The following is a 25,401-nucleotide window of genomic DNA, read 5'->3' as shown; positions in this document are numbered from 1 at the left end:
AGTTTGAAGGAACCCTAAAATAAATAGCAAGATCTTGCCATCCCCACCCCTCCCCTCACACACACACACACACACACACACACACACACACACACACACACACACACACACACAAAGAATACACCAAAGCTGAGATTAGAACTCAGGCTGCCTTGACTGTAAAAGTTTGTGTACCTTAATTTCTGCGGATTTTTACAACTGAATCATATTTTGTGGTGGATTGACTCAGACAACAAGGTCATATTTGTATTCCTGCCCCTAGGCTCATGCTCAAACAAAAGGTGAGTTTTAAATGCTGGAGCAGATGTATGTTAACCTGTCTACTGTGGCCGTCTGCACCTTGGTTCTGTCAGCCCTTTAAAGACATCCTTTATAACTAAGGAAGAGTGTGGTGGTCCCCATTTTCACTTAAGTAGAATTCTAGGAAAACCAGCAGAGCTCGGCAGAAACACACTAACATTACCCTGACTTCCTTCCCTTTTGAGGATAGTGTCTTCCAAATGAGAAAATGCAAATTTTCAGTGTTGAAGTTGAAATGCATAGAATGACCAAATTAAATAGTGTTGCCTCCTTTGGAGATGTCAGGTTCTTCACATCTTCGTACACAAGACTTTTTTTTTTCTTTCAGGACTCCTCCAAAAATGTGTACTGCATAAAATCTTCACTCCCAACAAAAGCGTACACACACACACACACACACACACACACACACACACACACACACGAGATGGGGAAGGAGAGAGAGAACTCATTCAGAGAAAGAGAAACTATAGTATTTGATTAAGCAGCAGCTAATTAAACGCACTTAGCCTACATTGATCTCAGCTCTCTGTTCAACTTAATGTACATTGTAATCAAGGACTGCACCTCGGGCTGTCAACACCTCAGCCCAAATAATCAAAGCGTTTCCCACCTAGTAAAGAAACAATATGCAAACAAAATATATCTTATAACCTCATGGATTTCTGCGGGGCTAGAAGTTCGCCAATACTCTTTTGGTTAGGTTCTGATGTTTTCAGCATTGCCTCAAAATACGATCTTTTAGGCCAGTGTTTAATGCTATGCCAACATTTACTAGTAAGCCATGTATGTGTTTGTAAGGAGTCCTCGTGATAAGATATGACAATGTAGCACGTGCAGAAGAATGAAGTCACGTTCCTTTCTTTCTTCAAAGGATGTCTTCAAAAAGTAGTAACTGTTAGAATCACTGCTTTCGTTACTTTAAAGTTTTCGCTGCAGAAACAGGTTTCTATTTGTGCTATAAGTACACTGATTGGTGGATCTTTATCAGCCTAAAGGGCATTGTCTTAGCAACAGGTCATGGTTTTGAAGTCAACATCATTCTTGGAAAATAAATGTGTCATAAAGGGCATACTGTGGCTATCTTGCTAACTAACACGTGAGACCTGTATGTGGCACTACAGTGCAAAGGTGGGGGAGGGGAGACTCCGTTGGTCACAGATGGAAAGGAAACCTATAGGTTGATGAGACATTATGTGACATTTCTCAACTGAGCCCCAAACAGAAAGTCCATAGGACACTGTGAAGTACTTTCTGATGAGCCACTGCCCAGCACAACTGAAAGAAACACTCTAGTGGGGAAAATGGTCCTAGGGAAATTCCTTTCTTAGACAAATGCCAGCGTGCAGGTTTGTATTTATATGTTTTACAGGTGTGGAGAACAGGCCGTGGTCTATGTACACCGCAAACATTCGGGGCACGCAATCCTTTTAACGAGACATGCTTTGCCCCAAGGACTTAGTGACGTGAAGGCAAAAGAAAAAAAATCACAGAAAGCCAGTAACACCTGAACAAAATCCTAACTTCTCATGTGTCACCTGAAATGATCAGTGTTAGAGGCGAACCCCAAATCAACCTTGGAATTTCAAAGGGATTCAGTGTCTCTCTTAGTGACACATTTAAAAACGCCAGAAAGATTGCGCTTTGAGGCAAATATAATAGACTATAAATCAAGCTACCAAATCTACCATTCGAAACGTCTCTTGCGATTCTCTATCTTTAAGTTCTCCCTTGCCCAAGGACTACCTAGAAACCTTTCTATTCAATAACCTGTATTCTGAAACATTCATCATACCTTGTCTTGGGGTGACCACCGCAGCATAGAGTCTGGGGACTCAGTGTGTTCTGACTTATACTTAGAAGAACAAAAGGAAACTTTGCTTCACTGGGCTTGGATGAAATGTATCCATATCATTGCAATATTCGAGTCTTTTAATTGTCTTTCCATAAGACAAGATTAGAACGCCTTAGTTACACAAGATTAAATGCTTATTCCGTAATTGCAATGGACAGTACGCTTTCAAGGTGGGAGAATTAAATTAAGAGAAAGACAACTCCAGAAAATGTACTAGTGGTAGAATTAGAGACTGTTTCATCAGATCCTGATGTCTCTACGGTAATGAATCTGCCAAAGGATAATAATATTTTAGTGAAAGATATGATTGGATAAGTCACATTATTTATTAACTGTTACCCTAAAATAGCACTTTTGTCTTATTATTAAGAATGGTGAGAGGGTGGCAGGGATGCCTGACACAAGGAATTAAGAATGGATTGTGTCTATCAGAGATTCTAGAGTTGCGGAAATGGATACTGGGTGACAGACAGCTAACACAAAATCCGACAACTAGCCAGGTCTTAGTCAAGTCCCCAAATCCATCAACAGCCACCCTGTCCTTTCCAATATACCAAATAAGACCCTTAAATTTCTATTTTTTTTTTAAGTATCAAATGAATAGAAGTGGTTGAGAAGACAGAGACCAGGAACATGAAGGCTATGAAAATTGGTAGGAAAATCTCATCAGAGCTATTTCCCAAGGTGAATCGCACTCCCCTTTACACAAACAGATCAACTTACTAATTAGATTTCCAAAGAGTGTCTGTCTACCATAAGGACTATCATGGTAGAAAATAGACTCGGTCAAAGAACAAAGACTATATACTGCTTCAAGGAAAGGAGGTCTGGAAGCTGAGGAAGCAACAGGCAAGCCACCGGTCCTAAGATTTCTAAGATCCTAATATCTATGTCGGATGATGGATGTTTGGGACATGATAGGTACGTAGGGGCTTATGAGGATATTTGCCGCACTCTGGTGTAAACATATCTCAGATTTTCCAAGTCATAAATATTAAATGTACTATCACAATTTAATAGAAAAGACATTTTGAGAGCATTTGAAGTTTGTGAACAGACTTCATACCGTACCACATTTTTTTTTTGCATAGATTTCCTCAGGTGTGATGATGGTACGGTGATTGTGTGGGGAAATCTTGGTGTGTTGTGGTACTTCACCACCATATCAGTGATTCCGTGAAACACTAGAACAGAGGGGGGGGGGGGGGGGAGGAGGAAGAGAGGAGGGGAAAAAAAAGCCGCAAAGGGGTAAAACCAAAAAAAAAAAAAAAAAACAAACAAACAAAAAAAACCGGTTCGCTGTGTTACACTTCCAACTTCCTTGTGTGCTTGGGTATTTTTAAAAATTATAAACCAATAAACAACTAACTGAAGGTTTGATAACCCTGAAAATTGTGTGGAATCAATATGTTTTGCTTCCTTATACAGCATTTTATTTTGAAGTTGTGATCTCTTAAAATGATGCTTCTTTAATTACGTAGTATTTGCTCTCCTTTCTGCTGGGGTCTGATACCATGCTCACTCACCAGGTCAGTGGTGAACCCAGAAGAGATGGACCATGCTCTATGAAAAGAAATGCTTTGTCTTATTAAGGCCACACTAGACATTTCTTAACCTTCTGTTTTTTATTTTAAATTTTATTCATTTTTATCTATGTGCATGTGTATCTACTTGGGGTCTCTTTGTGCATTCCACGCATGTAGGGTTCATGGAGGACAGAAGAGGGTATCAGATTCCCCAGCATCTGAAGCGTTAGGTGGTTGTGAGTCTCCTGGTGTGGCTACTGGGAACATAGCCTGGGTTCTCTGGCAGAGTGCCAATCATTCTTAACTGCCGAGCCATCTCTCCAGCTCCAACCTTCTGTTTATTTGAAATCATCTTGGGTATATTTGCCACTGTTTGCCTAAAGGACCATGCCAGATATTCCTCTAGAGATAAATCCCCTATGGGTAATTTTTTTCTCTTTCTTTACTGGCAATCTTTTCTCATTCCCTCCCTTTCATTTTTAGAAATGTAATCTTTCATAACGTTCAGTTTGTTATACACACATTAAGCCAACCAACCACACAATTACAACTCTCTTATTGCTTGTCCACAGCCAATGAAGTCAAATATCTGAGTTTACTGTGGCATGAATGTTGGGCTCCATTCAGATTTTCTAACTCTTGTAGACAAATGTGCTAGGATGCCCATGGCATTTGTAGGAAGGAACAGGTGGCTCTCTACCTAGTTAGAAGTTATTGATTGAGAATCAGTATGTGTGATATACAAAGCACGTGTTTTCTTGAATCCCTCCTCCTAGAATCAGTTTCTAATTTCTTCATTAGGCGTCAAGCAATTTGATGAGCTACAGAAGATCTTCCTAGTCTCACCACCCCTTTCTTCATAGAAGACTTTCCACCCAGACTTATTGGAAGCCCCCTCTTCATACTTAGTGCTTGCTAATTCCCCTCCATCAGATCCTGGCCCCAAATGCTCCCCCACATTTCCCGAGAGCTCCAGCACAAGGAATATGTTCTCCATAAGTGTGTGTGTGGTTTTTTTTTTTGTTTGTTTGTTTTTTTTTTGTTGGAAGCAGTTTGTTAGCTGCCTGGTGTTATCTAAAATTGTGTTTCTTTCTTAAAACAGTTGTTATATTTTGCTTTCTGATAGTTATCTTGCAAACACAGAGGCAAGAACCAAAAAAATGTATTTATCTTTCTTAACTGCTTAGATTACTTCATACATAATACTTCTGGAAACTCCAGTCAGTAATCAGATTCTCACAGGGCACCGTGTGGCCAAGCTCTGAGTTCTCTAGGCTGGGTAGGTAAGTTCTTCCACTTGGTGGATATACTGAGACAAACTCCACTCTAAGCATTTGTGGCTTCATTCAGATGTATAAAATCGCTTATAATTGTATTAATGTACAAGTTTATTATTTTAAACTTTTAAAACTATATCAACCTCAAAGCTCCATCGGAATCCCAGTGTATCTGCTGAGAACCTTATCATTAACTCCACATTGATTACAGATATCTGAGCTGATTCTCATGGAGACTTAGGAGCCAGCGTCCTATAGAAGGATATCCCATGATTACTCTGATCTAGCTCGATCATCTCTCCTCCATCTTAAGCTATAAAACACAAGCCTCCTGTCGTATGCATTGTCCAGATATGTGGTGTTAGGTGAATCAAAGATTTCTTGAAACTAAAAGCCCTGGAAAGAAAGAGGTTGGGAAAGGTCACAAAACGCAGTCCCAGAAAGAGAGAGACTTCAGGAAAAGGGCTAGAGCCAAGGAGAAGAAACTGCAAATGCGTGGCAGCTGAGGTTTGATAAAGTCAGTGAGCGCCCTAGAGCCAGTCCTCCGTCAGAAGAAACCTGGCTGTGGCAGAAGTTCATCCACTTTGCCGGGTCATGAGCAAAGGCAGCCTGTGGAAGCAGATCGTGGCAGCTATGCAGTGATAGACAGCTGGTCCCAGAGCCGAGGTCAAGTGAGCTTCTTGTACTGAGTGCACTGTCGTAGTCCATGCAATCTGAGCACCGGTTTCTGGCTCTGTTCTCAACATAAGCAGCTGTGCTTTGAGCTCCTCTTCTAAAGGCTCATGTTGCAAACATCACTCCTCTCCTTGGTATCCAGGCATGCCCATATCCATTTTGAGCTCCCCTGTACCCAAGCAATGCCCCCCTTTGTTCACATAAAAAGTTGGAAACATCTTCTGGCCTTGGATGAGTTTCCCTAAGTCTTATAATTGGTTTTGTGATTTTTAAAAAAAAAAACAAAATAGGATCTTACTACATAATCTTGGCTGCCTTCCATTGGTAGACAGGAGCAAATCTGGTCCTATCTTTCAGACCATAGATCATAGAGAGCCACCTGCCTCTGCCTCTCAACTGAGTACTGGGATGAAATGCATGCACTACCATGCCCAGTTGTGGTTTTTCAGTAAAAATTATGTGTATATGCAAAACAAAAAATTATCCTATGGCAGGATCTAAAACAGTCAAATCAGGCTAGATTTGAACTCAGAATCCTCCCATGTAAAACTCAAAATGCTGAGATTACAGATGTAAGCAACCAAGCATGGCCTTAGTTTTCTACAGAAGCTTTGAGGTGCTTGAATGAGCCTCGAAAACTCCCTGGAGGTCAACCAGATTTGCTCTTGTCTACCAATGGAAGGAAGTGTTAATATCTCCAAAAATGCAAAGCAGGAGAAAATAAAACCAGGATCCCTCACAGAAATACCAGTATGAAAAATACATTTTTGGCTCAGCATCTGGGTACCACTGCACAGCTACATTGGCACACCCATGAGCCATGCAGCATTCGAACACACTCGTCACTTAGAAGCAAGGCAGATGAAAACACAAAGCAGTAGCCTCCTGGCCAAATCCTAAAATTCAGTGAAAGGAAAGAAGTTAACCTCCAGATTAAAGGACTCCTCCAAGTCTCCCAGCTGAAGGTACCAGAAGACCAGGGTCTTGGAAAGGGGACCAGAGAGATGACCCAGCATCTAAGAGCCCTGGCTGCTTCTCCAGAGGGCCTGCTCCATTCCTAGTGTCCATATTGTGTGGCTCACACTGCCTATAACTCTAGTTCCAGATCAGATGCCTTCTTCTGGCCTTTAAAGATACAAGTACACTTCTATCAAATACACACATGAGAGTATAAATAAAAAATAAAAGTAAGTCTTTTAAGAAAATCCCCCACAAAATTCATTCTTTTTTTAACGTAAGAAAAGCACTTCAACTTTCCTCAAGTTAGGTCAAATAAATAATGGCAAGAGAAAAAAAATATTTTTATAATATATTTAACGAAGTTCACATGAGATTTTGCAAAAGTTTGTGATAATGCTTTATTGTCATTGTTTTAAGTTGTGTGAGCTGTGGGCCCAGCTGATGAGTCTGCCACAGACTGCTGTCTGCGAGAAAGTACAACCTGTCCTGACAGGGGACACTGTTATGGCAACCAGTACTCAGTACTGTAAAGCCTCTTTCAATTCTCTCTCCCCCTTCCTCCCTCCTTTCTTCCCTCCTTTCCTCCCTCTTTTCCTCCCTCCTTTCCTCCCTCCCTCTGTGTGTGCATGTGTGTGTGTGTGTGTGTGTGTGTGTATGTCTTCCTCTCTGTGTCTCTGTTTCACTGTCTCTGTCCTCCCCTCTCTGACACACACACACACACACACACACACACACACACACAGCCAGGTCTGTCCCTCTGGATAACTCCAGATAGTACAGATGGAGAAGAGCTTATGGTATATATGGGCCCAGTAGTCAACATGCCTCTTTTCTAAAGGTGTGCCGCTGGTCCTTTGACACGTAATTAATTTACTCCCATTAGACATACTTCACAATGAACCAATCCGCAGCTCCAGGAGGGTGCAAAGGACTCGGGAAGCACACTTTTGCACACCGCTGAGATGTTTTAAGAGTGTCAGCAGCTCACCAAGCCATCACATCTCTTGTTTCTTTATAGTCAGATTGCTCTGTGTCCTTCACCCTAAAACTCTAACTCACTCACACGGTCACCAATGTATGCAACCAGGTGAGCTGTTACTATAAAAAAGGTAGGTAGGGCACATTCTCAAACTGGTAGGATAAAAGGAGGGCAAGTTGGTTAACTGGCCACCTGATTCCAAACTCCAAAGCCAGCTTCGAGCTAGAGATGCTGTTTGTTTGTTCGATGGCACAGAATATTCAAGCAAGTTCCTAACTCAACCACCAGTGGGTGCAGCCAAATACATGCATGCATTCATAAAATTATTAAAGATTTGTTTGCGTGGGACCTGATGTTTGCCATGAAAATTCCTACAATTAAAATTTGATTAAAAATTAGAAATATTTCCCCCCTTTCAAAGTCAGTTTCAAGAAACCCTTGATAGGATCGGCTCATTAATTCCTGGCCCCTTTCACTAATACCTCCTCTGAAGTCATGTGTTATAAATCAGTTTCAGTTGAGATATTAAAATCAGATTATAAGAGAAAAGCCTGGTAAATATTTGCCTCCAAATGAGTTTAAGGATAAATAGATATTCAGTAATCCATCCATATTTAGCAGATATTAATAAGACAAAGCATAGCTTTAGGTTCACTTTATCATTTAATACAAAGGAGGAAAGAGGAGACTGGGCCTGATTAGCTTGTTTGTTCTTGGGCTTGGTAATACCTAATTAAAATTTGAACTTCAAAATTGATATCATCAGTCAAATGTCAGCAGAAGTATTTATTCTACAAATGAAGCTTTAGTTAATAGAACATTAATGTGAAGTATTTTACATGCTCTTCCAACAAGGAGAAGAAAGGGTGCAGGATCCAATGATAGCAATGGAAATTGACTCCTGGGCCTAGAGGCCTTCCAGGTGTGTGTCAGCAGCCTTCCAGTGAAGACATGGGAATCAGCCTTTCAGAGATCTGGGGTTAGAAAGCAGTTTTAAAGGCCATTATTTTATGTCAGCTTTGAGCGAAAGAGATTTGCTGGAGTCTCAGAATGTGGCTGTCTCACGGTTATGTGATATAGGAGCAAACTCATACCCTAGTGCTGATAATGCACAAGAGAGAGAATTGCTTTGGCCACCAGGATCCAGAGACACTAAATGCAAACTTCCACAGTTAGGGATAATTTGGATCATGTTGGAAGGGATGGGGGCAATAAGAATAACTGGAGACTTGGACATGCATAGGCCTCGGAAAGGACACTGGGATGAAAAAAGCTGAGAAAAACAAATGAATCAGGAACCCACTTTAGAGGTTCACTCGGGCTCTTCTTGAGCCCCTCTCTGGTGAGTCCGAGGGCTTAGACCTTTAATTCCCTTACTTGCAAGTCCCAGAAAAAAATTTCATGGAGCTACTTCCTCTAATTTCTAACTAGCATTGATCTCTATACAGTTGCCAGCACTCAAAACCATTCAAGTGCCACCCACGTGACCTGGAGGCAGGACTTGCTGTCATGATGCACAGGAAGGAGAAAGTTTCCTTGGAGACTAGCCAGTGAGCTGTGAGACCAGGCCCTCCTTCGTTGCATCACGGGTCATTAATTATCTCCAATAGAGGCATCGGTAGAGATGAAGAAATGACTGAATCCCAGGCTTCAGCAACACAGAACCTATCTGAACACTGCCCTGGCTTTAGTTAGGCATTTTCCCTCAAGGTACAGACTTCCTTTATTCAACAGCTACACTACATACTCACCAAAGAAGTGTGCCACCATCAGTGTTCGGTTAGGCGCACTGACATGAAGCAAATGATGCTGTTTCAGGGAGACGGTGCCAAGCTCAGGGATGGAACACAACATCCTATGACGAGGTATGGAAGCGCTCACACTTCCACTACCACTGCCTCTCCACTGAGCTCTCGGGGGAAAAAAAAATCCAGCCACACTTCTTCCCTATCTCAGTCCTCTTCAACTGTGATGTTTCTGTGTGGGATTCTACTGCTTTTTAACAGTTTTCCGAGTCCCACAGAACACAAGGGTAGAAAAAAAAATATTTAGCAACATGTCCGCTAGATGAGAGCTGAGCCCTAGGACTAAGCAAATTCCTGCTCGCTCGTGCTTAGGGAAGATGCCTGACGTCGGCTGCCTGGTGCCTCTTCTGTGAGATGGAGATGGTAGAATTTACCTTCCGTACTTTGTAGGAAGGCTGCAGCGCACAAATTTCATCCAGAGGGATTATGGGGAACTGACACGCTGTCTGCGAAATAGCCATCCGATTTTTCTCACAGGGCTCCTTGGAAAACGATGACTCGCTCATGCCACAGTTTCCAAACTGCTTCCCCAGAAGGTCACTCCCCAGCATCTCTCTGCCACTGCCATAGTCACAAAATCCGGTTCTGACTAACAGAGGGAGTGAGGAAGTTTCACAGTTTGGATTCTACAAAAGCCTTTGCAGCTGTCACATATCTTCGGCCAACCTTTTCCCTTCTTGGCCTGACACACTAGCAAATGTGCAAAAGGCATAAGCCAGTATCAGTTGGGGGGAAGAAGACTGTGTGATGCAGACAATGGAGGAGGAAGCTAAGGATCACCTGGATCTCCAATGGCTTAAAAAGCCTCCAGGCCATCCCTGTTCTAGCCTCAGACCTCACAATATTTGCAAAAAGCAGAACAGCTTCTTTAAGCTCTGAGGGGCTTTTTTTTCCTCAAACAATAATATAATGCAAAAAGTCATAAAAATGCTATTATTTGACCTTTATACACGATAAGTTTCTTTTCATGCATATGTGTGTACCTTTGTATGCAGATGCCTTTGGAGGTCAGAAGAGAGAGTTACGGGTGTTAGTGAGCCACCTGATAGGGGTGCTGGGGACCAAACTCTGGTTCTCTGAAAGAGCTGCAAATACTCTTACCCCTGAGCCAGCTCTCCAACCCCAAATTGTAAGTTTCTTGAGGGTAAAGGCCACGTGCCATTTCTCCAGGACTGCTACAGAAACATAATTCTACAGCCATGCCAGATGCATCAATTAATATGTGCAATTAATAGTGCAAAATGATAGCTGGGAGAAACAAGTCCATGTCTTATTTCTTAAGGATGAGACTTGAGAGAGGTGGAAATTTAACATGCCTTGCGCCCGTGAGATAAGCACTCTAGCATTGAGCTGTGTTCCCAACTCCAAATCCATGTCTGCTTCTAATTGGAACAGCTGTTTCTGCTAAAGTCAGGTAGACCACAGCAGGTTATATTTACTGTCTACTGCTACATATCAAGCTATGCATACCTCAGTGGTGGGAAAGAATACACATTTACTGTTGCTCATGTCCCATGAGTCAGAACTCAGGACAGTCTTCAGTAGAGACCTGGTTAAGCAGCGGCGGAGGTACTTCCTAGACAGACATCGCCAAACTTCTAGAATCACCCACTTTGCTCTGGAGATACTGCCCATGAGTCTCCAACCAGGCTTTCCTATAACAAAGCAACTGGCTTCCCTACAGCAAGTGATAGGATTGAGGGATAAATAAAGAGTTGGTGGGGAGATTGCAAAAGTGGCTCGGAGTGGCTAAAGTGTCTGTTACGCAGTCATGAGATCTGAGTTCAAATCCTTGGTGCTCAAGCAGAGATCTGGCCTGGTGACACTCATCTGTAATCCCAGCACTGAGGGTTATAGGCAGACAGACTTTTGAGTTTATAGACCAGCTGGCAGAGTTGATTGGAAAGACTGAGACTCTAAATTAATTAATTAGTTAACTAATTAGATGGACAGTCATTGAGAAAGGCAACTGACATTGACCTCTGCATCAACATCTATGTAAACATTCCCACACATTCACATGTAAACACAAACATACATGCATTATACACACACGCGCACACACACACACACACACACACACACACACACACACACACAAAAGAAGGCTATTGATCCAAGATAGAAACCATTGTGGTTTGATCATACAATCTCAGAAATAGCCTCCCACCATGTCAATGTCCTTCAGAAATAAGCCTGTAAGATCAGTACCCACAATCAAACACAGAAGATACAGAACGAGAAGGTAATGTGTAAAGAACTCCCTGAAACTGGAATATGTAATCCACATATTTCCCATCATGGTGTTACTCCAGGGAGTACTACTATCATCTTAGATAATACCAGGGTATAATATCAAACTCTAAGATGGAGAATTCTTTCTGGCTATTACAGCTCAGGTATGAAGTGTTTCCACAAAAGTCTCAGACATGGCCAGCTAACTTGGCAAGGCAGCAGTGTTCATGGGTGGGGCTCTAGGAAGGGACTGGACTGAGAGCTCTAACTTCATCAATGGATTAAAGTATTTATATTATCCACAGTTGACACCATTGTTAGGAAATCACAACAGAAGTTGTGAGGCAGGAGATCAGTGGGGAGGGGGACACATCTACCACACAAATTTTTCATAATCTTCCCCCAATAAGGGCTACAGCAATGACTCAGCAGTTAATAGTCGTTGTGCTCTTGCAGAGGGCTCTGGTTCAGTTCCCAGCTGTCACAGTTTACAATCAACTGTAACTCTAGTTCCCGGGGAACTGACGCCCTCTCCTGGCTTCCTCAGTGGTCTGCACACATGTAGTATAGATAAACTTAGGCAAGCAACAGATAGATATATAAATTGTCTAGTCATTTTTCAAAACACCTAAGAAGTCCCCCTGGTCTTCTATGGAAGCGTGTAGATTTCCATCATTAAACCTCGATCTGAATCTGCTCTCACAGCTCCTAGGGCTTTTCTCTCCTCCACGAAGAATGCACGAGAGGTGATTAAAAAGCCCCGGCACTGGAATGCGTATGCCATATATTTACCATCATGTTGTTATTCAGGGAATTGTAATGTCATTCTTGGATAAATCCAAGGTACACCGTCAAAGGCTAAAGGACAGGATTATGAGAACTCTAACTTGGTCAGTGCATTAATACATTGATAAACTCAAAATTGACACCACTGTTTTAGAAGCTTTAAGAAGTACAGCCGGTTGGAGGAACTATTATTTCTTATCGTTATTGGGGCATGCCTTTGAGGACCATGTCTTACCCTGGCCCTTTTCCTCTCCCGGTCTTTCTGCTTCTCGTCTGTCTATCATGAAGTAAGCAGCCACACACAGTCCCACTGCCATGACATTCGGTAGAGTCAGGCACAATTCATCCCCTTCGGAGGAAACACCCTTGAGCAGAGCATTGTGCCCACATCCTTGCTGCTTCCCTGTTGCTTCCTGCACCAGGCACCTCACCCTACACTTGAACCCTGGGGGAACCTAAAGTCACCTCCACACTAGACTTCCTCAGCTCCCCTTTCTGGAAATTGTTCCCAGGAGAGACAGCGTGTCTCCCTTTTGGCAGCTGCTATCAGCATTCATTTGCATCAGGCAGGCAGAGGACCAGTGCCCCGCATCCTGCAGCCTCTGTCATCTCTTATCACGTTAGTGCGACATCACGTTAGTCTATTAGAGTGCCGTGACAAAAAGGTGTGAGAGCACGCCGCACCTGTCACACTAGCGATTTGAAAGACTGGGTTTAACCAGCTTCAGGTGGCATTAGTGCCAGGAACTCATCCGTGCAGACTAAGTTCATTTATTTGTACTACATAAACGAAGGTGTCACCGACAGGCTATCATTAAAGACAAATTTCTCCTAACAGAGTTGTTGGAGTAAGAAATGTCTCGTATTAGAGACCCTGCTCGGGTGTTCCTCTGCTGGGAGAGCTCACGGCTCCCTCCTCACCAGCCACCTTCCCATCATCACTTTCTGCATGTCTCTATCGGCCTGGGTGAAGATAGGCTGTTGCTACTTGCAAACAGGGTTTTGAAGGTTTTCCTGTAATCTAGCCGCATCTGAACTTGATTCCTGGTCATGACTAGGGATCCCTTGACAGAGCAGTCGGGGAGTCTTTTCTTCCCTCTCCATCACATCTTCTGCATTGCCCACTATGCTCTTGCCTTATGATTTAGAAGTCTCTATTCTAACAAATGAGCAGATCAGTCAGCATAAAAAGTGTTGGCAGGAGAAGGGACTGGACGGGTCACTCATCCTAAAGCACACAGGTGCTTGTTTCAGTGAAGTATGAAGTATGAGTAAGTATGAAGAACGGAAGTTAAGAACTAGGAGTAAAGCCAGGCGGTGGTGGCACACGCCTTTAATCCCAGCACTTGGGAGGCAGAGACAGGCGGATCTCTGTGAGTTCGAGACCAGCCTGGTCTACAAGAGCTAGGTCCAGGACAGGAACCAAAAGCTACGGAGAAACCCTGTCTCGAAAAAAAAAAAAAAAAAAAAAAAGGACTAGGAGTAGGCCTTTAAATCTAAAAATAGGAGTAACGATAGAAAGCTACAACTCTGGATTTTGAAGAGTTTGGTTTGTAATCAATATTATCGCTAGATCTCTCAACTATTAAAATCCGTGTTTATTTCTATACTGCATGCAAAAAAAAATGGTGATATACTTAGAAGTACCAGGTCCTTGAAACTGACTGGCTAGTTAGCAAACAAGGCCATTGATAATGACGGTAACCAAGCTGGGTTGATGGTAGACACTCAAGACATAAGCGGGGAAAACAGAAACACAAGGTACAATCACAATTGAGTATAGTCAGGCAGAAGATCCAACACTTGCCATACTTGGCTTTCATTTTCCCATTCTGTGAGGTTGTAATGTTTAGAAGAAATGAGAAGTTTTTTTTCCCAGCTCTTAATTTCAGAAAACTAATATTCTAGATCAGTTTGGGGAAAAAAAAAAAAGTGTCCTCCTAACCAAAGTCCGTGTACCCCTTTATTCACTCTAATCCTCCTTAGATGCATTGTATACAATTTTATATTTATATTGTTGGGAAAATTCTCTTGTTTGGTGAATTTCTAGGTGTTATTTTCATAAAGGGTGGTAGTGGCATGAGTCTACATGTGATAAGATTCATTTTAATGTTCTCATGAAAGGTTGTTGGTAAGATGTTTCTTTGTTTGTAAGTAAGATGTTTGCTTATAAATGTAGTCTATACCATAAGTAGAGTTTTCATAGTCGTATGGCTATATATTTATAAGAACTAAATGACCCAACGTCCACATATTGAGCCCCAATAACCAATGTGGGTATCTGAGACACAATCTCCGGAAATTAACATCTTTTGACTTGGAGGAAGAAAGACACCCACCCACCCCCAATATTCAGGGTGCTAAGTGAAAAGACAGTTGTCAGGTCAAGAAGCTAAGTCAGCGTCAGCGCTCACCAAGAACCATGTCTGCAGGCGCTTCAATCTTGGACGCCCAGCCTCTGGAGCTGCGCAAATGAATGATGTTTCTCAAGCCCCCAGTCTGTGGCGTCCTGTTGTAGCAGCCAAAACTGACGCGGGCATATGCTACCCAATGCCGAGCGTATTTGTCGATCTCATTAATTTCTCCACAGATTCTCCTAGCAGTCCTCGCGTGTGATCCTGTGACTCTGCAGCAGTTTTGTGGATCCTTTCTTAGGCATCCTATAGCTCTTATTTACTGTCCATCCCCCCCCCCCACTCCGCTACGCAATTACAGCCAGCACAATACTGAATCGTAACGGAGTCAGTAAAACTCTTGTCATTTTCTGGTCTCTGGGGAAAGCTTTTTACACTTGACTCCTAAATATAGTACTTGCCGTGGGCTTTTTATAGATCTTCTTCAAGTTAAGGAAGCTTTTCTATTCCAAGTTTGTTGAGTTTTTCTAAAATTATAAGCGCATATTGATATGGTTTTAAAATGTCTCCATCTACGCAGATGATTTTGTGACTTTTTTTCCCCTTCTATTCTATTAATATAATGAATTACATGGCTTGATTTCTCCAATCTTAAGTCAATTTTACATTCCTGGAAAACACCCAACCTGCTGTACTGGAGTCTCTCTTTGGTAATTTGTAAGGCTGGATTGTGCATTGGGTATTTTGGTTAAATTTCAGTACTGTTTGTATGGCTGGAGAATGACCTGTGCATCAGCTTCTTCATGGTGAGTTTAGTGTGCTGTCGTAGGTATCTGCAGGTAGTCCTGGACTGTTTCTCTCCTCTTTCCCTGTTATTTTGTTGCTGTTGTTTGATCAAGGGAGGATCTTTTGTATGCTAGGCAAGCATTCACCCTTGAAGTATACCCTAAACATTGATTATTTCAGTGCCCGGCCAGCCCACTTTCAGGCATCTGATCCGGAGTTTTATTTGGAGGAGGTTTAGAATTACTCTTCAGCTTCTCTTAAACATGACAGGTTAGTAAGATTTTATACATCTGCTTTAGTCAATTTGATTCCTTGCCTTTTCCCCACAATTCAATCATTTCACAATGCAAGCCAAATAAATTGAGGGAAACTTGTCTGTGGTAGCTTGATAGCTACAGGCTAGCACTGTGGACTCTTTTGGTGTAGCTATTACTGCTACCTGTGCCCCCCTCTTTTTCTCTAGTTCCATCCCAAAAAGGATAGATGTTAATTAAGGCCCCTTTCATAAGGAATATTCAACATTAGCTAAATTGTATCAGTCAATTACTAACCTCTTTTAATTTCTTTCTTTAGGGTGGCAGGGTCTCCCTCTAGCTAGCCCTGGGTAGTGGGCATTCGCTATAAACTGGGCTAGCCTGGAACTTGCCTCTTCTCCCCAAGAGCTGAGATAAAACACATGCACCAGCACTCCCGGCCTATTTTTTAAATTTTTAAAATGTCTCCAGCTCTGTGTTCTCTGCTTCTCCATCCAAAACTACTTGGGTGTAAACTGTTATCCAATTCTGAGTGTTCGGCTGAAATGTCTAGTTTGTAGTTTTTTTGGAAACCTGCTTCACAGGGGCTTAATGCTATAAATTTCTAAGTGTGGCTTTAGTTGCATCCCATATATAAATGTACTTATTTATTTTCTAATTTTGGAATACTTTTTCCCTGATATATGAGTTATCCATAAGTACATTTTTTTCTAAACTTCCAGACATATGGGAACTTTGCATTATATTTTGGCATTGCCTTCTAGCTTAATTGTATCATAGTAAATATAATTTATATGTATAAATAATATATAAATTATATATATATGCATACACATATATCAAGACATCTGTCTTAAACTCTCCGCGGCTTGCTGGGGAATTAATGTTCAATCATGTCCCACTCTTTCGTACTTCCGTCTGCAGAAGAATTTAGTACAATTGTATTTTCTGCCCCACTGATGTCAATTTGAAATCATGATGTCTGATTTATCCAGTGAATTGCAACTGGAGAGAGTTCAGAACTCTTGCTGTTCACCCTTATCCCAGACAGAGAAAGCTCCATCAGTCTGTGTCATGGAATAATGAAGATGTGCAGAAGAGATCTCAGTGACCCCTGGGCTCATGTCCCCAGAGTACACTTCAGTGTGCCTGAGGTGGGTGCTGGGAACTGAACTCAGAACCACTGAAAGAGCAACAAGCCCTCTTAACCACTGATCCCTCTCTTTAGTCTCTTGGATGATTTTTTTTATCCGTGTAAAGCTACCTAAGGTGAAACATTGTTGCTAATTAAGGTGAAACATTGCTGCTAACTAAGGTGAAACATTGTTGCTAACTAAGGTGAAACATTGTCTCTAACTAAGGTGAAACATTGTTGCCAACTAAAGCAAAACATTGTTTCTAACTAAGGTGTAGCATTGTTGCTAGCTAAGGTGAAACATTGTTGCTAACTAAAGTGGAAACATTGTCTCTAACTAAGGCGAAACATTGTTGCTAACTAAGGTGAAACATTGTTGCTAACTAAGGTGAAACATTATTGCACTCAACTTTTTCTTTTTAACTTTGGGTAGGAGAATGTTCATGAAAAATTTTAAAAAAACTTCAAAAAAAAAAAAGAGCCCAATTTGTTTCTCTTCCATTTCATCTTCCCTTTCTTGTCAAGTTCCAGTTCCAAATCCCAAACTTCATGGTAAAAGTGCTACTTCATAATCTTCCTTATCGTTTATTTTTCCATGCTGTTCTTTCCATCTGGAATTAATTATTTTTATTGCTTGTTGGCTCTAGTCTGTTCTCAAAACCACAACCTTGAAAGTCTAACATTTTATTTATTACAAGTTCCCTATCATGACAACCCCAACATGTAGAACCCCTAAATAGTCTCATGTGTTTCTTTGGCTTTCACACTCAGGAGACACAATATACTGTGTGTCTCAACCAGATAGATTAAGCCTGTTTGTATTGTTTTTACAAAATTGCATGCAGAAATACATCGAGGTCCTCATGGAGCATGTTTGCTGTTTGGCTTCCCGAAGTATCCAGAGAGGGACCTTGGGGTCTAATCTTATTCCAGCAATGAGTGTCATCTTCACAAGGGCTTTCTTTTCACTTCTAGCCCTATGGGGTCTTCACGCAGATCTCACGTTGCTCTAGCACACTTCTTCATTTGTCAGATCCTGGATGATAGTCTATTCTGCCCGAATGCCAAGTTTCTCAAGAACAACACCGAGGGTCTTCCTGTTCCCATCTGAAAAAATAATGGCTGAGCCAATGGGTTCATGAAAACGCCTGAGACAGCAACTTAAAAGGAGCATTTATTTGCAGTCTCATCTCACTCCATTGCACATTACTTAGTCCTGTTTCAAGCCCAATGGTGAGGCAGAATGGCCGAAAGAGTGGTGGACAAAGCTTCTCACTCAGGTGGCCAGAAGCAGAGAGAAGGGGATCAAATCCAATAGGCCCTTCAAGGCCAACAATCCAGTGAAGCGGCCCTTCACTAAGCCCACTCCTGAAGTTTCCACTTCCTCCTCAAATACCGTACAGTAGGAACTAATCCTTTAGTGCAGCTGTCTTTGTGGGGAACAGAGTCCAAACTATAGCTAAGGATGTCAACTTTTTGGATTCCTTTCTTCCCCTTATCATCACAAGTCACAATGCAACTTTTTCTCATTGTTGTGACAAAATCCCCTGACAAAGGCAATTTAAGAGAGAAAGGGCTCATTTGGACACATAGTTCCAGAGGGATCTGGTCCACCTTGGAGGGGAAGACATAGCAGCAGGCAGAGAAGTGTGGTATGGTAGCTGGAGAGGGAGACTGGAAGCTCACTTTACATCCAGAGTCAAGAAGCAAAATGTAAATAAGATATGGGACCCAACTATGAAACCTCAAGTTCCTCCTACAGTGGCACATGCACACCCCACCCCTGGCATGTTCCACCTTTGAAAGTTCCGCAGCTTCCCAAATAGTGCCACTGGCTGTGACCAAGTGATCAAGCCAGTAAACCTACAAAGAACATTGTTCCTTCAGATCACAGCAGTATCTCATCGCTGAAGGATGAGTAATAGATGGTATAGAAGGACAGAAGCTATGTGTGATCAACTAATAGATGCCATATGTTTATTCTGTGATATGTTCTATGGTCATGTCATTTAGAGGTGCTTTGCAAGCTAGTTCTGTTACCCTGGGTTTTAAACATGAAAAACCCGAGATTTCCAGAGACTAAGGTCATGTCTGATATGATGCAGCAGAAGCAGAATTGTTGACAGAGGTTTCTGTCCCACCTGGTCCCACAGACATTCAGTCCCAAAGAAACACACAGAGGTCTACATTAATCATATATTGGTTGGCCTACTAGCTCAGGCTTCTTATTAACTCTTAAATCCTACATTAACCCATAATTCTTGTCTGTGTTAGCCATGTGCCTTGGTACCTTTTATCAGCAAGGCATTTTTACTTTGCTTCCTGTGTCTGGGTCATGACTGCAAATTAAGTCTTTCCTCTTCTCAGAATTCTCTTGTTCTCATTGCCCTAACTATACTTCCTGCCTGGTTGCCCTGCCTATACTTTCTGCCTGACTACTGGTCAATTAGTGTTTTATTAAAGCAATACAACTGACAAACCTTTACAGGGTACAAGATCATTGCCCCACAGCACAGAATTAGTAGCACGTGGTTACAAACATAGTTCTTTATTCTCTATGTTGACCTTCCATGGGCTTTGCTTCAATTAACATTCACAAAGAGGAAAAACCTTGCAGTTGTGATAAGCAAATAAGAAAGTAACACTCCCATGTCTTAAAGTTCCTATTTTTGGAAACTATCTGCTACATATCTCTTTTGATGAGTCCTTTTGAGTTGCTGAACCTTTAACTAACTGATATTTGATATGGAATGCCCCTCTGTAAGATATGAATATGTTTTATTAACATTGATTAATAAAATTGCTTTGGCCTATGACAGGGCAGAATATAGCTAGGTAGGAAAGTCAAACTGAATAGAAGAAGGACAAAGAAGATGGAGTCAGGGAAGATCCCGGCAGTTGCCAGAGAAGCAAACTGTGAGGTAACAAGCCATGAGCCTCATGATAAAATATAGAATAATAGAAAAGGGTGAGTTGATTTAAGTTGTAAGAGCTAGTTAATAATAAACCCGCTCAAAACGGCCAAAGAGTTTGTAATTAATATAAGTTCTGTATGATTACTCAGGGCTGGGCAGATAGGAAAGAAACTTTCAGTTTACAGGTATTCCATTTTATATAGCATTATCTTTATATTTTTATGACAAAGGAAAAGGCAGAGTGACAAGCATAAAATGCGATCAAGTATAATCTATACTTGGGCTATCCAATGAGTGGTCCACCAACAATCTGGTCATGTGATCTGCTGATGGTAAGAAGGAGAGGAGAGAAAGAAAAACTCAGAAAAAGTCTCCAGAGACTTTTGTGGCACTTTGACATGCCTGGCATCCAGGTCTGTGGCTCTTGATCCTCCAACATTAATAGACTTATCCAGGTGTTTCTTTGAGCAACATATGACAGACTGGTGTGGGATGCCCCTCTCTATGCTGTGAATATGTTTTATTGGTTAATAAAGAAGCTGTGCTAGCCTATGGCAGGGCAGAATATAGCAAGGAGGGAAATCCAAGCAGGGATAGAGGAGGAAAGAAGGTGAAGTCAGGGAGACACCATGTAGTTACTGAGGGAAAAAGATGCCAGAACCTTACCAGTAAGCCACAACCTCATGGTGATATACAGATTAATAAAAATGGGTTGATTTAAGATGTAAGAGTTATCTAGGAATATGTCTGAGTTGTTAGCAAAGCAGTGTTGTAATCAGTGTAGTTTCTGTTGATTATTTGAGTCCAGGCAGCTGGGAAGCGAAAGTGCGGTTTCCATCAACAACAGACCTCACGCCAGTCAAGCACAACAGGAAAAGGGGAATAGAGAAAACATAGGACATTTTTAGCACCTGCCATTCACAGCAAATAATTTGGGATGCAATGATCACACAGTAAGAGAGGGGAGGTATTGATCTGCTTTGGGGCCCTCACTTTCCTTTCTCGCTAGACTCCTCTGGGCAATGGTTAGCTCTTTACAGAACCCTGGATAGTCTTTCTGGCACCTAGCTGGTGCATTGTGCCCACATCTGCCTGTGAGCAGGATTCTGTTCACGGGGACTGACCTCCATGCATAAAAGTCCAAGTGAAAAAGAGCTAGTTAGAAACAAGCCTAAGCTGAGCCCGAGCTTTCATAATTAATAAGAAGTCTCTGTGTCATGATTTGGGGCTGACAGACCAAGAAATCATGCTACACTCTTGTATGTCACCGCTTCTAAACTCTGGGATTAGGACTCAACAGTTTGGGTCCCAATAAATATCTTGGTGGTTCTTTGTAGGTTTGCAAGTTCAAAAGCTACTGTTTGACAACGTCTATGAAAACTTGTAAAAATGTGTTTGGGATTCTTTTTTAAATTGCAGATTGAACCTCTGACCTTCACAGGTGCGGCACAAGATTCCTCCACCAAGCTAGCCCCCACCATCCCTCCTTCTGGGTTTTTACTTGGTGACAGGTATCCCTAGACTACAAAGGCTGGCCTTGAGTTTACTCTCTAACCAGAAGACCTTGAATTTGCCATCCTTCTGCCTCCACCTCCCAAGTACCTGGCATTGTAGACCTGTATTGCCAGGCTCTGCCGCAACATCTGGAGTGATGATAGGGTAAGCAGTGGTCCAGCTCCTCAGCAATATTCTCAGTGTTGATTGGACAGCATGGTAAAGGCATGCCCAGTTGCTAAAAGAGCATTCTTCTCATAGTGCCAGACTGACTGTAACCCAAAGATGTGTGTCGTCACACTAGTCATGGCTTCTGCTTTCTCATTTTTCCTTTGTGTCTTTTGGCAGCTGTTCTTTCATTCCCTTTCAGTGAAATCCGATTCTTTTTCATGTAATATACTCTGATCATGGTTTCCTCGCCCCAACTCCTGCCAGTTCCTCCCCCAACCTCCCCTCCCATCTAGATCGACAGCCTTTTTGTCTATTTTCTCAAACTATCTCTTTTTTTATGTTATTTTTGTTAATTCTTAATTAAACCCACACAGGGGACACCCAAGCCTATAGATCAAGGATCTTTTCAAGTGGAACCAGTTTACTACTGAACAATTAAGGATTGCTTCAATTCTCACCTTGTCCTGCCTGTTAGTTCTTAAACTTCCAGGTTATTGCTTTCGGTGGAATTATTTTGTTTTTAGTAAAGCATTCTAAAATTAATTTCAGACTTTGGTCACTCAGCTGGAGAGTATAGCTCTCACCTGGGCCTCTTGAAACGATGAAGGTTTACCATGAGCACGCTCTCCTGCAGACCCAAATGCAAGTTCAAATCACTAGGGGAACTTTAAGAAGTCGCCCATGCACGTAGCCCATCCTGAAGAAATTGATTTAGCCAGTGGGAAGAAGGTTTCCCAGTATTAGATATTTCAGAATCCCTGGAGTGATATTCTAATGCGTGGCCAGGGACCACAAACATTTTGAGGACAACTCCACTCTTCATTGTGTCTGAGTTTGACTCCTTGACCTCATAAGCCCCTGGGCAAGCAAGGGCTGCTTCAGAAGCCGTTGCCTTTCAAAGGCAATTTTAAAAGACAGCCACGGTGCTCACCACCTCGCAAACGATCAGAGAAAGAGAGAAAATAAAATTACATTCTGGAAGCCAAGTCAAAGGACAAATTGGAGTCTATTTAAAATACCCTCTCGAATGGCACGGGCAACAGACACGGGACTTTGGGTGACAGAGAAAATGGTTTGCAGCCTTCCTGGAGAGTTTGGATCGCTTCCTTCTTCCACGTCCCCAGCTGTAGTCAGAGCAAACTCCTGTCTCTAATCATCAGGGCCCAAAGAGAGCTGTCTAGTGCTCTCTGAGGTATGTGGCAGCGTGGGGGATTCAGAGCGCATGCTCAGAACCTGAACTATCAGGCTGGGTGCCTTCTCCGGAAACCTGATCCAGCTCTGAGAAAGGCGCAAAGGAACACGAGCTCCTGAGCCAGTATCGGAGGCACTGCACCCCAGCCTCCAGCTTCCTCCTGCAGTTGACGTGTGCTGGAATCTCCGGTGTTTGAGCCTTACCTTCTAGTCCCTTAGCGAAAATCCCATTATCTCAAACAGCTGTGTGTCAGGGAAAGACATGAATTCTGTGCCACAACAAACGGATGTGATGTGTGTTTTCCTGGGTTGCCTTGGGCAAAAACCATTTTATCTCCTTTTCTTCATTTATAATACAAAGACTTTACTTCCTGCCGAAAGGGAAGGATGTCTACTTCAGGGTGGGGAAAGTTTGAAGATGGAGCAAATCTCCGCAGAACAGAGTGAAATTTATAATTACATAGCATATACACGTATTTAATACAGGAAATGTAAGCAACCAGAGCCCCCTAAAATAAAGTTGGGCAAAGGTGACATTCAAATATTAATTGAAATTGACCATTTTAAGATACACGGGATAAAGGGAACGAAAAAGAGGACGATCACGTACCTACCGCGTAAACCTTGAAATTGATTGCGGAAGCATCAGAGCTCGCGCCGAAAGAGTTTCGCTGTTTAATTAGGATGGCTTGGGTCCAGAGTCTATATTTAGGATAAGCTGGAACGTACAGTGGAGAAAGAAGAATCACCCAGCACAAGTCTAAATAAGGGAGAGGGGACCCAGTAGAAGAAACGCCACGGCTTTCCTCAGCAAACCAGGAAATGTCTGAACTTTTGTATTTCATCAAAGACTTAAGTCTCTCCCTCTTCCTCTGAGGAATGTGTCCTGACTAACATTCTCTGAGTATGAACTTTCCAATTTGCCTTCATCGGTGTTTTACACGGCTCCCCTCCATACCTGAGCTCTGCTGGAGTCTAGATGGATTTGGCACCCGACCCATAGCACATCGGAAGACTCTGAGTAAGATTCCAAATGTATAGAAACATATTTTATACCATTAATATTTTGGCTTCTTTTTGTAAGTGGTTGGCAGAAGATCCATGGCACCATGTCATTAATTTCTTAAATATTCCTGTTTTCTTCTCATCATTGATGTATCATCAAATAAATTAGTTCAGACCCAAAACGTGACAGAGAGAAACATATGATTGATTTTTTTTGAACGATTTCATACAACTTATCCTGGCTTTCCACCCCATAATTTTATAGAGGGACATGTGGCGACCTGTGCCCAGAACCATGATTTTCAGGTCTTGAACAAGAATCTTTTCCTTTTTGCTTTTTTTTTTTTTTTTTCGTCTTCTCAGTGACCTGACTCTGAACTGAAACACGCTTGTCAGGAAGTTCACTAAACACAATTTAAACAATCTAAATAATATACTCTGAACTGTCAAGAAAACGAGGCACCAGCAATCGGGTCTTGTCAGGGAAGATGCTGCAACAGACAGTGACCATACAGTCGGGAAGACAATTGGAGGACTAGGGGCTTCCATTTTGAAATTCATTCAAATGACAACTACTTCCCTGAGCTGACGGTCTAATCTTCAATTACAAGGAAGAAGATAAACCAAGTCCAATAGTTCTTAACCTAATTTTAACTAACATAAATGGAAGGTGCTGGACTTGGAGCTTATGTTTTTACCCTAAGACAACCTTCTCTGCTGCACCCCACTGTTCTAATGTCAGGCCTCTCGTTCAGTTTACAATCCAGGCTTCTAAAAGCCTCAAAGTCACATGTTCACGGATGGGAAGACCCAGTAGACTTGACCGAGTTCCTGCTCGTGTATTTACTCCAGCTGCCTAACCTCTGCATAACACGGACATTGACCAAACCATTCAGTCTTGGACATGCTGCCTAGCGCTTATTGCATGCATTCCACAGTCAAATAAACTGAAGTACGGCTTGGCAACTTGGTGACAGAGCCCCCGTGCAGATCTCCACTTCCTGTGCAAACAGGTTCCAGCACTGGCCCTCCATTGAGACCTTGTGGGGAAGGTGAAGCTGTGGTTCAGGTGCTGTCCAATAGTCACATAAGAAAAGGAGAACTCTTCTTGGTGACTTGGAAGTACTTTAAAAACCAAACTCATAGTTCATGGTTCTGTGGGCACAGCAGGGCAGCAACACTGTGTGTTGCTGTTATTGTGACTGTCTATCAAACTATCTGCTGTCTGAAAGCAAACTTGGTTGTTTTAGTTCAAACTGAAAATCCCAAGTCATACACACACACCACACACACACACACACACACACACACACACACACACACACACACAAACAATAACAATATAACCAGTTCTCTAGTATATTTTAGCTAATTAGCCAGAAGGGTGGGTAGTGAATTCCTTCCACAAAGAAATCGAACTAGTCTGTCGGGAGAACACCAGCCGCGGGTACACTTCGTGCTGGTCTATATACCTAAAAGAGTAGAGCGGAGGGAGCCCTGGGGAAGAACTCTGTACCCACTGGCTGACTGGAAGCCCGTCCTTCTGCCTGTGCGTTAGCCCTGTGTTTGGCAGGAAAATGCTGAGAGCTCCAAGTCAAAGATAGGCAAGGTCATTGCCAACAGACTCCAGAGAAGGAACTGTGCCCAGCACTGCCACCAGGTGGCCATTCCTGGAAGAAATTGCCCAAGTAAGCAGAA

This window comes from Microtus ochrogaster, linkage group LG2 (assembly GCF_000317375.1).
Source record: "Microtus ochrogaster isolate Prairie Vole_2 linkage group LG2, MicOch1.0, whole genome shotgun sequence".
NCBI classification, from domain to species: Eukaryota; Metazoa; Chordata; class Mammalia; order Rodentia; family Cricetidae; genus Microtus; species Microtus ochrogaster.
The sequence above is the reverse complement of the archived record's forward strand: the minus strand, read 5'-3'. Positions refer to the sequence as shown.